Genomic DNA, 8,695 nt, shown 5'->3' on the forward strand with positions numbered 1-8,695 from the left:
TGGACATGATCACACTTCTCCCTCTTCCTCCCACTCCGTGTGGGCTACATCTCAGCCAATTAACTTTATGGAATTATTATGATATTCACGCTGCGCACAACGGTGGGAAAGCGGCTGGAGGCAATGAAAACAAAAAAAACAGGAAGTATCGTGTGTGACGTTTACGTGGTGTACCACAGGGATCAGTGTCCGGCCCTTTATTCTTTGGACAACATGTCAATTAGGTTTTGTTTTTTTTTTAACAAGAAATAATATTCATTCATGAATACTGTGACCCTTTCCCCACTTTTCAGATGGTTTTACATTTCTGGGCCAAACTTGCATTTGTTTAACATAAACTGCTGCTGACATGGTGTACCTGCTTGTTTGGGTTTTTGATCTACTTTGCTACTAAATTCATGAATATGTCTTTTAATCACAAAAAAAGTGACATCATTAAACGTCACATACTAAGCAGGTCTTGACCTTATAATATCAGTTACAGATACAAAACAAATGTCAACTTGACAAACACTGAAAGACAAACTTTCTGAAATCTTGTTCTGTATGATCTGACTGTAGGAGGATGGCCTTCTACCTTCGGCGTCCCATGCAGGCAGAAATTGTTTTATCTGGACCCACTTGAGGACTTCAGTTGGCAAATAGTGCCACAACAGAAAAGGAAAACACAAGTTATTAAACCAAAAAAACATTCTGTTTTGAAAGATCTTCTGTTTTATGTTGGGAATCTGAATCGATCCCAAACTGCTCCAGTGGTATTCCTTCGACCTGAAATTCAAACACATGAATTTATAGATAAAAAGGTATTAACAGTTTGAGTGCCTGAGCGAGAAACAGCATGTTTATTTTACAGATTAAGAGTCACAGTTTATGTCGTTTCAGCTGCACAGAAGTTCACAGAAGAAGAAAAGTCGGCTGCTTGCTAAGTAGTTCTGGTCCTCAGTGTTGTCTGGTTTCCTGCCTCTCTGTCTTTGTCTGAGTCTTGATTACCCGGATTGTCCTCACCTGTCTCATTAGTCTCACCTGTGTCTGTTTAGTTTCTGTAACCTCTGTGTCGGTTCATTGTCTTCTGTTTGTCGGTGTCGGATGTTCGTTCATGTTTTCCATGCTTCCTCTTGGCTCCCAGTTTTTTCCTTGTGGACTCTGTTTGTTTTTTTGAGGGGACTTTGTTTCCCCTTTTTTAGTTTAAATAATCATTTTTTGTTTCTGCACTTGGGTCCTGCTCCCCCTCTGTTCATCGCACCCATCGTGACATTTTCTGTCTATACTCAAGAAGACCATAAGATCTAACTTTCTCCAAAATATGAGACGGTTTATACTGGAGGAGTAATCAGCCTTTTTTCTGTCTTCGAGAAATCTAAATGACATGTCTACGAAATGCAATCTTCCGCTTGCAGTTTGAGCAGATTAAATTGAAAGTGAACGAGCGGATCATGTCACACTTCCAGTGTTGGACATAGTCATTACAGTCATCAGAGGAATGTGGCTCTCCCACATCGCGCTTATCTTATTGTTCTGGATGAAACCGTTTGCCCTCCTCATTTCAATCAATTTCAAGCAGTTAGTGATGGGTCAATAACGATGCATAACTGAGAGGGGGGGGGGGGGGGGGGGGGGGGGGGGCATTGTGTCCGGTGTAAGACAAGCAGGACTAATCATTGTACAAGGCGAGTCTGGGCCTGCCTGGACAGAGGAGCGGCTGCTGGCTGTTACCAAACATCGAGGCGGTGTGATGGGCAGTCGTGACTCAGCAGAGATGAAACACAAGGACGTGCACACAGTGAAGGTGAGTACGGGCAAATGACACAACCCGGGTATATGTGATGTTCTGGTTTCAGGCCTTTCAGTGGGCTTTGATGGCGTGCATGGAAAAAAAAAGAGTCCATGTGGAGAGCCAGAAGAGAGTGAACACATCACCAACAATAAAATAATTTTCCATATTAGTGCTTAGTTTTACATTGGCGTTTAGCAAACATGCATGCAAGTTTTGCAATCAATGAAAACTTAAACAACCTTTCTCAACTCCAACATCAACATACTGTCTCGTGCTTGTTAAAAAAAACAAACACTAGCTTTTAACTAAATCTCATTTTATCTCAACTAGTTTCATTACATGTTTAACCTCCAGTTTTTCTACATTAAGAATTAATGATGATCGGTCCGTCAGCACCCGTTTTAATCTCGTTATTTTACCATAGTTTTTGAATTGTAGGGGGGTCGGCGGAGGGGAGGGAGTTATGTTGTTGCTGTTTGATTGATTGATTGATTGATTGATTGTTACTGTGAGCGATGATAACACCTGGAAAAGGTAGTCTTGCTGGAAGTTCTGTATTCCTACTTGCCTCAGGCTCTGAGATGACAGCTGATGGGTCACCAGATTGTTGCTTCAGTTTTGTTTAGTTAAATCTGTTAAAAAATTAAAGAGCCATGGACTCCCATACGAAACATAAGAAGATTTGATCATTACAACCCCTGCATCAACGGACCCCAACAGTAACTACTTATAAACCAATTTGCCAGTTTTGCTGATGAAGTTAAGTGTCCGTTATCCTACATTCGGTCCGAGTGGAGAAATACGACAAAACAATTCAAATTGAATAAGCAGTTAATTGATTGGTTGTGCAGAGCATTCACACAGTGAAAGAGACACCAAACATGATGGAGACGTTTTTTTGACCACAGAATTTAGATTAAAAGCGATCGTGTAAAATAGTAAATCAGCGGCATGATGCAAATGACACAATGAATAAAACTGATGGAGTGTATACTGATGAGGTGCATGTGCAGTATTTTGACTCTAATCATACTACATTGTTTTTACAGTACATACCACACAGCACTTAGCTACATTTAGCAAAGTGACAGTGAGAGTAAAACAACGACCTTTGAACTCTCATCTGACTGAGACTGTGTCGGGGTTAACAAGGGAGGGACGGAGAGACAGAGACGGAAAGAGACAATTCATATTTAACAAACGTATGCAAAGACGAAGCATTTATTCTGCGTTTTTGTTTCAAGCACGATGCAAATTTAAATGTCTGAACGCCCCACTCTCCCTCCTTTTCATCTCCCCCCCATTAGTCCTTACAAATCAGCCGCTGCGCTGTCCCAGATACAATCTGACAAGCAAATCAATGTCTCATGAATGATTTTGGATGGCACCATAAGATGAGACTACACTAAACGCCGTCATTAACTTTATCACTATGATCTTCCAAACTCCATGAAGGGCAATTTTCTCCTTGACTCTTCGTCTCTGGAACTGTAAAATACTGAAGCTGATGGGCTACAGTACTGATGGTCTCGTCTTTGGCGTGGAAAAAAGAAGAAAAGAAACATTTCACTCTGAGTTTTAAGTGGATCTTAAAGTTTCGTGGGCATTCAGCGAATAATCCTCTGATAAGTGGGAGGAACCCGTCTCAAGAGTGGAAAGAAAAGTCAAAAGAAGAAACTTGTATAAGAGGAAATTCTTGTTTTTTGTGAAACCAGTGGAAAATTTCCCAATCGCCCCCCCTCACCTCTAATAGATCACTACCTTCAGCTTGTGTCAATACTTATCAAAGGCTTAAGACTAAGTCGGCTGCTCCGATCTCACTCATTATCGAGCTACATTTTGACTTTATTTGTTGATCTGTTTACCATGTCTGCCTGTGTGAGGTCCCGACAACACACACCTGTCCTCGTCTGCTGTTTTATCTGTTTACCGCGGGTCACCTGCGTCAATAACGGTTGGATGTAGCTCTTCCTCAAGATAAGCACCTCGCTCGTTCGTCTTTCTCTCAGACTGTGCAACAGAGCGATTAAAGCACAGGTTTGGTAACATCATATATCATCATGTATATCGTATGTCACCTCCTTTGTGTGACCGTTGGCTGCTGCTCTAAGAATCACTGGTGAATTTTTCACTTTGATTCTTGGCTCTGCCGTCGTCATCTTTCATTTCTGACAGGCTTTGTGGCATAGCCTGGGCAAGCTTGGGCTTGCAGAGGCAGCCCTCCCAAGGTCTGAGGCATGCACACACACATACAAACACACACACACGCAAATTCATACACACAAACAGAACCTCTCCTCCAATCAAATCCAGACCTTGTGAATGCCCCACAATAAATGGCTGATTTTGGAGAGAATGCAGCTCTTCAGATGAGGCCAATCATTCGCGGTATCTGCTGAAGTGGCTACAGTCGCTAACCCATCTGACCTCCAGCCATTGTCAAGGACGGGGGGGGGGGGGGGGGCATCACAATGTTGTCTGTTTTTTCTAAATTGGCAATCACAATAATGTTAAGAATCTGAGGGATGGTCATCACAACAGTTAAGAAGCATGTGTTTCTTAAACTGGGCAAACGTTTCATTTATTTTTGTCTGGAAATGTGAACTGTGACAAGTACAAAAAAATATAAACATGATGCCTTTTTAAAACAGATCCAAGTTTAACTCATTGATATTGATGACTAGAGTTTCTATAACCATCTCACAGAGTTTATTGTTTATAATGTTGGAAATTATAGATGTTCATGCAACAAAGTTTTATACACATGTAAGGACTTTTATTGCTGGTAAGACACGCTACGCTTATCAGCTGCTACTCCACAGTTAGCAAGTTAGCTGAATTTAACTCTGCTTTCTGATTGGACGCATGAAAACAATTGGCCGGGGTTCAAATCCAGCCTGTGGCTTCTTTCCTGCATGTCATTCCCCTCTCACCATCTCCACAATTTCAGACTCCATCCACTGTCCTATCTCTAAACTAGAGGCATAAAACCCCCCAAAAATCAACCTTTAAAAACCCTTCTGTTTATTTTAAATGTAGGCCTACTGTATGATACAAATCAGGGCGCAGATGTTTAATCTAAGTAGAATTACTCTGATGAGATTCACTTCAGTACAAGACAAACGACCAGTCTATCAATAGTAAAAAAGAAAAGTAATGTGTTTAAAATGTGCTTGAAAAACCTGAGTGCTGTCATCTATGTTTCAGTATAGCTGATGAAGGTGGATCACTCCTCCCTACAAAAACAGCCAGCTATTATGAATCTCCAAACAGGTTGTTCGATTAATGGAATATTTTTATATTAAAGTGCAATTAATAAAAATTAATTATTACTCCAACTATGATCCAATAAGTCTTCAAACAGTATTTAGCAAACCATGTACACAGATCGAATGAAACATGAGCTGATCCAAACAAGGTGAATTATTGCTCCTCAGTAGAAATACACGTAAAGCAGAATCATCTTTACAGTCACTCTCGATTTGATGGTACAGTTAGTAAATACTCACACTTGCAAAAAATTCTTCGTGTGTAAACGCAAACAGCACAAGTTTGCACTTATGGACTGTGTTTGGAGTTTCTCTTGCCTGCCAAGAGATAAAGCACTTTCTAAATTACACAAATGATTTGACACGTTGCTGTTCTGAAACGTTGCAATGCAAAGATTTGTCTTATTTAAACAGTGTAAAAACAAGAAATTACCAGACTCTGGGTTCCTGGGATTTTGCTACAATAGTATTGAAAACAGGTATTGCTTGATTTTCTTCCACTTATATGAAGATGAAAAAAAAAAGTGGGATAATGAGACGATCCTTGTTGGTACAAGCAAGTTTAAGAACCAACAGTGAGAGTGTAACTTAAATATTTTTATTTTATTTTTTATAGTTTGTCCAAACCAAATGAGTAAGTAAAGAGCCAAGAATATGTTTAGTTTCATCATTTCTCAGAAAAAGAAAAACTTCTCATAACTCAGTTGAAGGTCTCCACCAGAGGAGTGAGTTGGATGAAAAAGCTAAACCCACAGACAGGCTGTGCTCATACATATCAATCAGCCTCAGATTACCGTGTCTGGTCTTGAAACGGTCTGGTCATCAGTCCTTTCCTTTATTCGCCCTCTTAAGTTAAACGCTGAACAATTTGTCCTCAGCAGTTTTCCTGTGCATTTAAACTGCAGGTCTGTCCTGCAGGTACATAAAACCAGAACCCCTCCTCTCCCCCCCCTGACAAAACCAAGTACATAAACCCTACAGCTCCAGCGTCCTGCCTCCGTCCCTCACAGTATAGACCACAGACACAAAGTGTGCTGCTGGCTGTTTACAGGGGGGTTGAGCCTCTCCTGCCAGGCTCTTTATGGTCCGGGCTAGGTTGCAGCAGAGAATAGGCCCCTGCCAGCAGTCAGCGGTGGTCAGGGCTATACATGGGAGAGGGTCTCAGCAGGCGGCTATTGTCATGGTAAACTGTAGAATGAATGGAAGAGGACGGGCAGGACACACACATAAAACAGAGGAAAACATGAGGAGGGGAGGGAGAGCGAAGAGACAAACACTCGACCACCTCAGAGATGGCACAAATATGGAGAAGGCCGTGTGCTCATTTACGAGGGGCTTCAGTTCAGGCATAAAGCATCCGTGCAGCCTTTCACTATTCTTGCATTAATGAAATCCTCTCTTTTTTTTATTTTTATTAAAACAGAGATGTGTGGGGGGGATATCAGGAAAACAACCAAAACAACCAAATGAAAGCAAAATGGTGCAATTATGAAACATCTAGTCGGATGCAAACATAAACATTAAGACAGCGAGGACACTGATAACAATACAGCATTATCTTCCTCTTCGCCTCAGCCTACACACATAACTGTCAGCTCTTTATATCTGAAGGCTTGTGTGTAAACTAGAGCAGGCGTAAAGCAGGGTGACCTCGGCCCTCTAACAAAGTGACACACTGCAGAGAACATGCATGCAAGAGGGCCGAGCTGTGGACACGGGAGAGACGCCTGTCTCCCCGTTGAAGCTTATTGCGCTAAATTTCACTTCAAACCTTTTATTTAAGCCTCGAAAATCACAGAGGTTTCCCTCGTTTACAGCGAAGTCGAGATTCAGATCAAAACAAACAAAAGCTCAAATTAAACAACGAAGACAGGAAGTCGGGATTATTCTCAGTGTAAGAGCAAAAACACATTAAAAGAGGTTTGAGACCATCGTCTTAATCTGCCCAAGAGGAACATCAGAGTCAATCTTCAGAGAGTGTTGTAAATTATTCCACATTTTTGGAGGCAGAGAAGACCAGCCAACTTTGCTGTAGAGAAAACATAGATGAATGTCAAAGGGGCTCTCCAGGTAATCATCCTTTGAAACTTCTAAATGTGATGTGGAAAAAAATGCAACTGCAACTCCTGTTAACAGACGGATGTGTACAACATGTCGAAATACCTTATGAGACGTAGAGTTTATGCGAGGTGTCATTAGAATCAGGTTGCAGAGGGGGGTTAAACGCACAGTGTGTAAATTTCACCACCAGGGGGCTCTCAATCAAAACAACAACAGATGATGCTGGCAGGGATTCATGGGAGTGATTCTCTCTGCTTCTCCACTCCCACCCCTGATGAAAACAAACTACGAGTCCACAGTAGTCAAGATGAACGGCGAAACAGACCCGAGACGTTTTTTGCCGCAATTTTACGGCAACTTTCAGTCGCAGCTCGGCGTCCTGGCTCTGTCATGGCGGGCACTGAATACCAAATGAAGGATTTCTCTGGCTTTGAGTAAAGCAAATTAAAAAACACGTTTAATTTATTTAGATATTATAGTGTAAAATTTGACATATTGTATATTTGGAGTTGTTAGTTGTGACACTTTTAAACCGGAGAAACTATGGGAGCGTTTTTTTGTCAGCTTGTCTGGTCGGGGCAGAAAGGGTTAAAAGGCTCTGGCTGCCTGATAATCCTCCACCGTTAAAAGCCCTTCAGAAAGACGTGACGTGTGTGAGGTAATCAGTAAAAGATTCAAGTGTGCCAAAGCTTGCACACACACACACACACACACACACACACACACACACACACACACACACACACACACACACACACAATCCACAGAATGGACAAAAAAGGAGGGAAAAGACTGAGCAGAGGAGGGAAGAAACAGAATAAACACTTTGTCTGTCACTCCTTTTCTTCTCTCGCTCACTTCCTGCTGTGTCAGTACAATGTGATCGAGAGTTTCACGAGACTTCCCTCTCAATAAAGCAAACACACATGACTAAAATGACCTTTTTGCTGTTTTGCCTGTCTGTCCTCCTCTTGTATTGTTTGATGTCGTTCTTGTGGGCAGTTAGACCACCTTGTGAGACTGATCTCTTTCTTCTACCACACTGGCGACACTAAAAAGCTTTAGATACACACTCTGCGGGCCATCTTCCAGAAAATGCTTCACTCATACTATGCTGAAGACAATCTTAAAGAAAACACATTTCTATATGGAAACTAACACATACTGTCCTGTGGCAGCAACCGTCTGCCGCCCCATGACATCACGTTTTTACTGTGATTTGTCTTCAACAGGAAGCATGTCAATATCCCCCCCGGTTTCTGCCTCTGGAGATATTTGACGACTCATTCAGGCTTAACATTGTCGTCGCCATCATTCTTCCCTCTCTGAATTGGACATGCCAACGATCTTCATTTGCCCTGCGTGTCACGGCGTCAAGCATTCAGAATTTGGCATTTAGATGTTTAATCGACTGTCACCGATAATGAGATTGTGTTCACCCAACCAGCAACAACGCCTATGAAACAGTCAGAGAGAGGGAGGGACACAGACACTGACGCTTTTGAATCCTGAATAAAAGAAGCAGATTAGACTTTAGTGTCCCTAAAAATACCCGTGCCTTATGCACTTTAAAAGACGTAGTATTTGCTGT

Source organism: Symphodus melops (genome assembly GCF_947650265.1).
Source record: "Symphodus melops genome assembly, chromosome: 21".
Taxonomy (NCBI): domain Eukaryota; kingdom Metazoa; phylum Chordata; class Actinopteri; order Labriformes; family Labridae; genus Symphodus; species Symphodus melops.